The sequence below is a fragment of the Cajanus cajan genome, chromosome 8, assembly GCF_000230855.2.
Source record: "Cajanus cajan strain Asha chromosome 8, NIPB_CcT2T_4, whole genome shotgun sequence".
NCBI lineage: Eukaryota > Viridiplantae > Streptophyta > Magnoliopsida > Fabales > Fabaceae > Cajanus > Cajanus cajan.
The window spans coordinates 51,853,402-51,861,867 of record NC_138524.1 but is presented as its reverse complement, the minus strand read 5'-3'; the positions used below and the strand labels follow the sequence as shown (position 1 = coordinate 51,861,867).

General features: G+C 30.3%; 1 pseudogene; it reads right to left on the bottom strand.

Annotated features, from left to right (window-relative positions):
• Positions 1-3,388: 3,388 nt before the first annotated feature.
• LOC109807037 (putative 6-phosphogluconolactonase 4, chloroplastic) lies at positions 3,389-6,727 on the bottom strand (annotated as a pseudogene).
• Between the last annotated feature and the right edge of the window lie 1,739 nt (positions 6,728-8,466).

The window sequence follows — 8,466 nt, the reverse complement described above, 5'->3', positions numbered from 1 at the left end:
AATGTGTAAATGGTGTATCTGAAACATTAAGCCCAAAAGAAAGAGGAAACTTACCAGAATATGTTAAGGAGCATGTACATGTGGGCTTCTCCAATTTATTAAGGATAGATCTTACCCATTCTATCTCTTCATGGTTCAGCTGGACAGATTCTTCACCTTGACCATTAGCAATGTATGCTTGCCCTTGCCCTCCTTTTTTGGGAGGACCTCTTTTCGGCCCCCATTCTCAGCTTGAGGTTTTTCCATATTTCTGCCCCCATTCTCGGCTTGGGGGCTTTCCATGTAATTTCCAGCACTTTTCCCTTGTGTGGCGCGGCTTGTTATAGTGGGTACACCAAACCTCCTCATGTTTTTTCTCCATACTGGGAACCCAATTTTTCCTTGGTTAGCAACCATGATTGTTCCTCCTTCAACTATCATTGTCGAGGTTTCAGTGGTTGAGGTTTCCAGCATCAACCTTCTCCTGCTTTCTTCACTTCGGATAATGGCTACCACTTCATTAAGCCTTGGGACTCTCTCTTTTCCCAGGATTTGGATTCGGACCTGGTCATATTCAGGATTTAGGCCTACCAAAAAATCATAGACCCTATCTTGTTCAATATATTCTTTTAGAATTGCTAAGTCTTCTGAACACTTTGCTTTTATAACTCGATAGTGATCCAATTCCATCCATAGAGACTTGAGTTGATTGGCATATTCTATAAATGATCTATTTCCTTGTTTGGCAGCCACGGTTTTCACCTTTACATCTTAAATTTGAGCAGCATCCTTGGCCTTAGAGTAAGTTTGTTCGACTGCCTCCCAAATTTCTTTTGCTGATTTAAGGAACATGCAGGTATCACTGATTTTTGGGACCATCGAATTCCATAGCCACGCCATGATCATGGAGTCTTCTTCATCCCATGATTTGAATTTGGGATCTGTTTCATCAAGTGCATTACTAGTCAAGTGACTGATCTTTCCTTTTCCTTTCAAGATGGTCCTAATGAGTTGGGACCATTTGAGGTAATTCTTCCCATTTAACCAATAAGTGGAATGAACATTCTGCAATTCTCCAGCAGTCTGGGGTCTGCTCCTAGTTTCCAAATTAACGACCTCAGCCATAACCAGGTATGATCAAGGTAGAGAGGGTTGCGTTGCAATGAAGGCTGCAACAAGGCTTAAAGGTAGCGCAACAATGAAGACTGCAACTTAGGTTAAAGATAGCGCAACAATGACGACTACAACTTAGGTTTAAAGGCACGGTCAGAGACTCCCAAGGATCGGGAGCTCTGATACCATCTTAAATTTAGAAGGAATAATATTCTCTCTTTTGATATTATGAGGTTATTAAACCTCTATATATATACATGAATCTGCAGCCTATTTTAGGAAATATGGACAGTTAATTCTAAGGAGACAAATCCCTATGATTATGGGATTAATCCTGCATAAATAAATCTAATAATGGTAGCATAAGGCCGTTACAGAAATACAGCATAGCAAATATAAAACTTCCTAAAATACACAACGCCAATCACGATTTTGACAGGAGGGAATATGTTATCATCCTTAACCGAGCTTGTGCTCGGTAAGGAATTAATGGACATCCTTAGTCGAGCAAGGGAGCTCAGGAGGGAATATGTTATCATCCTTAACTGAGCTTGTTCTTGGTAGGGAATTAATGGGCATCCTTAGCCGAGCAGGGGTGCTCGGGAGGGAATATGTTATAGGAAAGGAGAACTAGTTGCAAGGTGAACCTAAATTATGTTTCATTAATGGGGTGCCTCGTTAAAAACCTTTCCTAGTAAAACCTCTTTCACATTTTCTTACAAGAGGAAAAAAGCTGGGGAAGGAAAAGAGTGCACCAAAACAGTCATACATATTTGAAAGACCTAGCTATAATAATGTTTCACGTGGGTGGCGTTAAAGTTCATGGAATGGTTCGTCCTATGAACTCTTCAAGTTTGTAGGCATCGTTGTTCAGGTTATGTAATACGCGAAAGGGTCTGTCCCAGTTGGGTGCTAACTTGTCTTGTGCTTTGTTCTTTCTGGCTTCTCCGGTAACCCTCCAAACTAAGTCTCCTGGCTGAAATTCGCGTGGTTTAATTTTGGTTTTGAATCTCCTGGCTATTCTTGTTCTACAAGCTTCCATGTTAATGAGTGCTCTATCTCTGGCTTCATCAATCAGGTCTAGCTTTATGTTGAGCGTGATGGAATTACACTACGGCCAAGAAGACCAAGAGGTGATATATTAAAGGAGGCAAGAGGAATGGGTTAGTTTTGAAAACCATAAGAGAAATGGGACTACTTTTGGGCCTTAGCTCCTAAGTTTTTATTAGTATAGGATTTATTCCTATTTTTGACCTTGTCTTTAGTTTCCTATTTTACCCTTGTACTTTGGGTACCTTAGTTATAGGATTTATTTTTTTACTTGTATTTCCCATTTTTACCCTTGTATATTATGGGGTGTCTTAGATTATAGGATTTTATTTTATAGCTAGGGTATTTTATTGAGGTTGCAAACTAGGCCTAGACATGTTTTTTGGTGGCATTGGATTTATTTTTGGACTTGGCAAGGATTAGGCCCAAGTGGAGGGCACCTAGGTTGCATAGTCTTATCATGCACCTAGATGTAGCTTAACCAAACCCAAAGATTTCATCCTTGGCCACCAAGTAGCATCTAGGGTTAATTTAGGTTTCATTTGAAGTGCATTTGGATTGCATTACTTGGCCATGCACTCTCAAATGTAACCCTAAATGCACCCTCCCTTCTATAAATACCCTAGGCTAGCCTCCTTGTAAATACTTTGGAAATTAATATAGAGTGAGCCTTTTGGGCCTTTATATTTTTCTTAGTCTCTCTTGGTCATTTTCAGCCAAGAACCCTACCTATCTCCACCTTGAGTAAAAACCCTAGGAGTGGCCTTCATCTAACTTGGAGTGAGGCAAACCCTAGAGTACCTCTCAAGCATTCCATCAAACACCTTTTATCGTTCCTCAATTTTTGGTCACCACCACCATCCAAGCCTAGGCCTTTGAAGAACTAAGATCCGTGGAGTCCTCTCATTGATCATCCTTCTTCCATCAATATACTGAATTTTTTTCATCAGTAAAATCCGTTAGAAACATAAATTTTTGACGGATTTATATCCGTCGGAAATTATCTGTCAATAATTTGCATTTTTATTGTAGTGTTTGGACCTTACTAAGGCTTGTATTTTGTGTCTTACTAATGTTATAAGTTTTGCCTCTTGAATTATTTAAAAATTGATTCAAAATCATATCATAAAATTGAAGATGTTCATTATTTTAAAAAGATCAAATTAATTTAAATAAAAAAAATAAAACATTTTAATATATAAAAGACTAAAATGAATCTAAATAATAAGTTAAAGGACTAATTAAAATTATAATTTAGTGAAATTTTATCTAATTTCAGTATATTGAGAAAAACCTAAAATAAATACCATCCAATTGACCAGTAAATATTTGTTAAAGTAATGTCCACATTAGTATTTTACTGATACTTTCCTAAAGATGAAGAAGCGCGCCCCACGTTACTTTTCATCAACCGTTTCAGAGTTGTTTCATAAACATCAGCTGCCCCATCAGCTGGCAAGGCATCATCAATGGCATAAATATTTACCCGAGGAATCGGCACCTTTCAAAACAACAATGAAAAAGGTGAGTTTTTAATTAATTGCTTCACCATGTGTGTGTAAAGTTAGTTCATCTCCAACGAAAGTCGCTTATAAGTTCATAAAATAAAATCTGGTTCTTGTATTTTTGTTTTTTTTGTTTTTTGTTTTTTTATCATTGAAGTACTAAAAACTAAGATCTTTTCGTATAAAAGGAAGAAAATGAGTCTACTTTGCAAACCATCCAAAGTGAATTAAGAACACAACAAGTTATCTTTGTTGAAAAATAATTATAAAAAAATTAATTCTACATCACATTGAGAAACTCATAAAATTAAAGTGCATTAAGAAATCAAAATGGTTAAGAAAAAGTGCATAACATCCGCATAGAATTTAATTAATTGTAATATACTAGTAGTTTAAAAGATTTTTATACTTTCTTTTAATTATGAATTATTATGTAATTAAAAATTATTAACTTTTATAATAATTATTTTAAAAATTATACACAATATATGAAAAAAATAAACTCTTATTATATTAATAATCTAACATTAAGGGCATCTCTAATGGAAGCAACTCATTTGAGTTGCTTCATGCATTGAAAAATGAAAAAGTGGTCCTGAGTGTGCCATGTCAGTATTAAGCAACTCGAACACAAATTTACTCCAATGGTAAGAAACTTTAAAAAATTTAACTTTTAGAATTTTTTTTCTAATCATTTATGAACCAATTTTAAATTTTTATTAAAAAACGTAATTGCACTACAATGAAAAAAATAAAATACGAGAAAAAAATATACAATAAGTAAATATTAAAAATAAAATAAAATAATAATAAATACATAGACATTATACGAAATTAATTTTCATCATTATTATTTTCGAAACGTTCTGAAATATGTTCCATAAAATTTGCTTGAAATCTGGTAAGGAACGGTTGCTTGAGAAAGCAACTCTCTCTCTTCTTCAAGCAACTCATGTTGTCAGGCCAGAGTCCTCTAATGATAAGAAACCAGGACTTGAGTTACTTCATGGGACAAACAACTCTCATTAAAGTTGCTTTAATCATATTAAAATGAGTATGAGAGAAAGTTAAATTATATAATGTAAAAATTTTAGCATCACAATCAAAATAATGAATTTTAATTAAATTATACTCATTAATTCTTGTTCAAGCTAAATAATATAGGGCATATATATAAAAGTCAAATCAAATACCTTAGAGAGAAACCCGTCATAGGCAAGCTTGTAATTAGTTTCTAAGTTATCCTTTGGCACGACTCTCTCGTCCACCCAGAAAACATGCCATTTTGACTACTCTATGGAATCGATATAGGGAGGTTCTAACCAATTTCCTGAAATTTCAACATAAAAAGCATGATAAAACTTTGCTCGTATTACATACTTAAAATGTGGTGGCAATTCAGGTTTGAGTCCTGGCATCATGCATGTCGATCGGTAGTATTATTTTTAGTTTAATTTATTAAAGATAATTACTTAATTTTTAAACTTCTTGAGATATGTAACAAGAAAGAGAGAGAGAGGGGAAACACTCAATTTTGAATGTTGAAAGCACTAATATAATAGTCTATGAAACTAATAAGAAATAGTAAAATAAATCCTTAAAAGTGCATATTGACAATAACATTAAATTCAAAGTACCAAAAAAAATGTGAGACTAAAATGATTATATTGATATATATTTTCATAGAACAAAATGATAGTAAGAAGTTAAATTAAAAGACTTTTTTAATATTCTAGAAATTTATTTGATAATTTCTTAAATTTGGAAACCAGTAGAACATTGCATTCCAAATTCAAAGCCCAAAATTGAAGTTTATTACTGAAACAACAAGAAACTTCTTGAGATAACTTTGGAAAAATAAAAATGTTACTACATGAACTTTCATCAAAATGACACAACTCTATCCCAAGAATCAACGTAATATAAAACATGACTGAATACAAGTTAGAAGAGCTCCTAAAACCTTTTCTACTTGAAAAAATTATTTATTTTTATTAAGGCAGCCGTTGAATTATACAATCCAGATTAGACTGAATTTCCCCTGGATTTTGCAGCATGTAGATATGGTGGGAAAAGAGGGTCTCACAAGTTCAGATTCCTAAGCTCAAAAAACCTTTTCCGATCACGGAGAGCCAAATCCTCCAAATTATCCTGATTTGTGGCACAAGTTAGCTTGTTTTTATATTAAACTGGACTCCATGCTTTGATGTTGTATAATGACTTTTGGCCTATCATTCATTTGTTTTTTCTTTTTTCCTTTACATTTTTGTCGTGGATTTTGGTTTGGTCCTCTTACTTATACTTTTATTTTATTTTATTTTTCAGTCTATTTTAATATGCTGCAGATGATTGGTGTGGATTGAGATATTAACCTAATTAAGATCTCTTTTCCATATAGTAATGCTTTAGCATATCTATTTTTTAAAAAAAAATAAAAACACCTTAAAAATACTTCTAAACTTGTATTTAATATACTCACCTGAGATACTTGATGAGTGACCCACCGGACAAAACAACAGTGAAAGCACCTCTCTCTCTTGTGTATTTGTTAGAGAGCTGGGCAACATCATAAGCCAATGACACAGCAAGATGCTCCTTACTGAAGACCTCAACTTTTTTGTAGCCCTTTTCCCACTTAATTGATGCCTTGATTTCACCAGCACCTCTCTTGGGAGAAAAGTCTTTGTACCTTAGAGGTTGGTGGAAGAGTTTCTTCCCAGGTGGGAATAACGATGAGGTCTTCAGGGATTGTGGATTTGATTTTTGGGCACACAATATGCTACTTTGGAGAGTGCAGTAGGAAGTAGAGAAAGCTACTGAGAAGGCCATTTAGATTTGGGTTTTTGAGGAACCTTCGATTCATTTGGGTGTTTGGTATACAATTTTTATTATTGATATTATATTATTTTCCAATGTTGGAAGTAAAGCAAAAATTATGGATCCATTTGTTACTTCACAGCAAGAATCAAGCAGAGAAGATGCTTTGAATTATGTTATCTACACACCTATATATTAATACATATACGTACAACAAAAGTGCAGGGATGAAGTTACTTTATGAATAACTCTTAGTGAAATTAGTAGTATTTAATAATTTTTTTATATACTACTAGAATTTTTTTTATTATATATAATTTTTCATGCGAATTTTGTATAAAAATTCGTAGGAAACATTATTTTTATGAAATTTTTTCTTCAAATAATATCTTCTTGGATAATATGTTTTTTGGAATTTAAAATTCGCAAGAAATTTTTGTTGCGAAAAAAAAATTGTTAGAAAATTTCCTACGAATTTTTTTGCAAGAAATTTTATATAGGAAATATTTTTACAAAAAAGTTATTACAAAAAGTTTATTGTGAATTTAAAATGCGGCATAACCTTTTAAACTCTTAGATTGTAGATTATAGGTTTAACATTCAACTATACAAAATTAAATTCTAAGGTGAGTGTTGTCCCAACGTGTGTACTCTTTAATTATTTTATTTCTAATCGACTTGACACTTGAGGTTTTCTTTAAATGTTATAATTAGATCATGTCTTTGAAAAGAAAATTAATTTATTATATTAAACAAAAAAATTATATTATTATAAATTATTTTAACTCTTAAAATATTTAATATTCTTAAAAACTAGTTTTTTATTAAATAATTTTATTTTAAAGACTATCATTAAATTAAAACATATCATCATTAATTTATACATTTAATTAAATAAATATTTAATTTACTAATATTTTGAATTAAAATTAATTTTTATGAAATATATATAAATAATTTAGTAAAATAATATTTTATTAAGTAAATACTTTTAATTTTAAAATCTTATAAATTATCATTAAATCAAAACTCATTATCATTAATTTATCATATTTATAAAATTTTATATATTTAATTTAATTAAAATAAAAAAATAAAATTTAATTAAAATGATATATTTTTAAATAATTTAGTAAAATAATATTTTTTTAATTAAAAATCTTTTAATTATTAAACTTATAAATTTAAACATTTTTTTATTTTTCGTACAGATTGAAATTGGCAGGAAAATTTGTAGGAAAAGTTACTTGCGTAATTTTTTTACCATTTAGTAAACATTACTTGCGAATTTATTTCTACAAGAAAATCCATAAGAAACAAAATAAAATTATTACAACATTTTCTAGAAATTTTTACAATGAAAAATATTTTTTTTATGATCATTAAAATTATAGCAAAATTTTCTTGTAGATTATTTTTCATAAAAAAAATTTGTAACAAATTCCTGTAAAATATTTTTTGCAAATAAATTTGCAAAAAAAAATTGTGAAATTATTATTGCAAGAAAATTCACAAAAAAAATGAAAATATTTTTTTTAGAAAAATTCGCAAGAAAATGAGACTTTTCTAATAGTGATATATATTAAATTTTATTAAAAAAAATATGTTGAATTTCGTAATATATATATATATATATATATATATATATATATCACCCATTTCAAATTTTAAATAAATTGGATACTGATAATTATGTAATTTTATAATTACCATTTATTTATTTTTTTAAAAAATATATTATTTGTTAAATTGAATTTAGACTAAACTGCATTCTTAGACTCCATTTAGAAAAATTTATGGATAATTTATTTATATTTATCTTATTTTATTAATATTTATGAGAGTGTTTAAATAAACTTATAAAATATCTTATGAGTAACACATATATAAGATATTTTGAATTTATTTTAATAAGATGTCTAGTATAGTTTATTACTTAATTAGCTTATACAAAAACTTATTGAAAAATACTTAAGTTTGAAACCTGTTCTTCACATAAAAA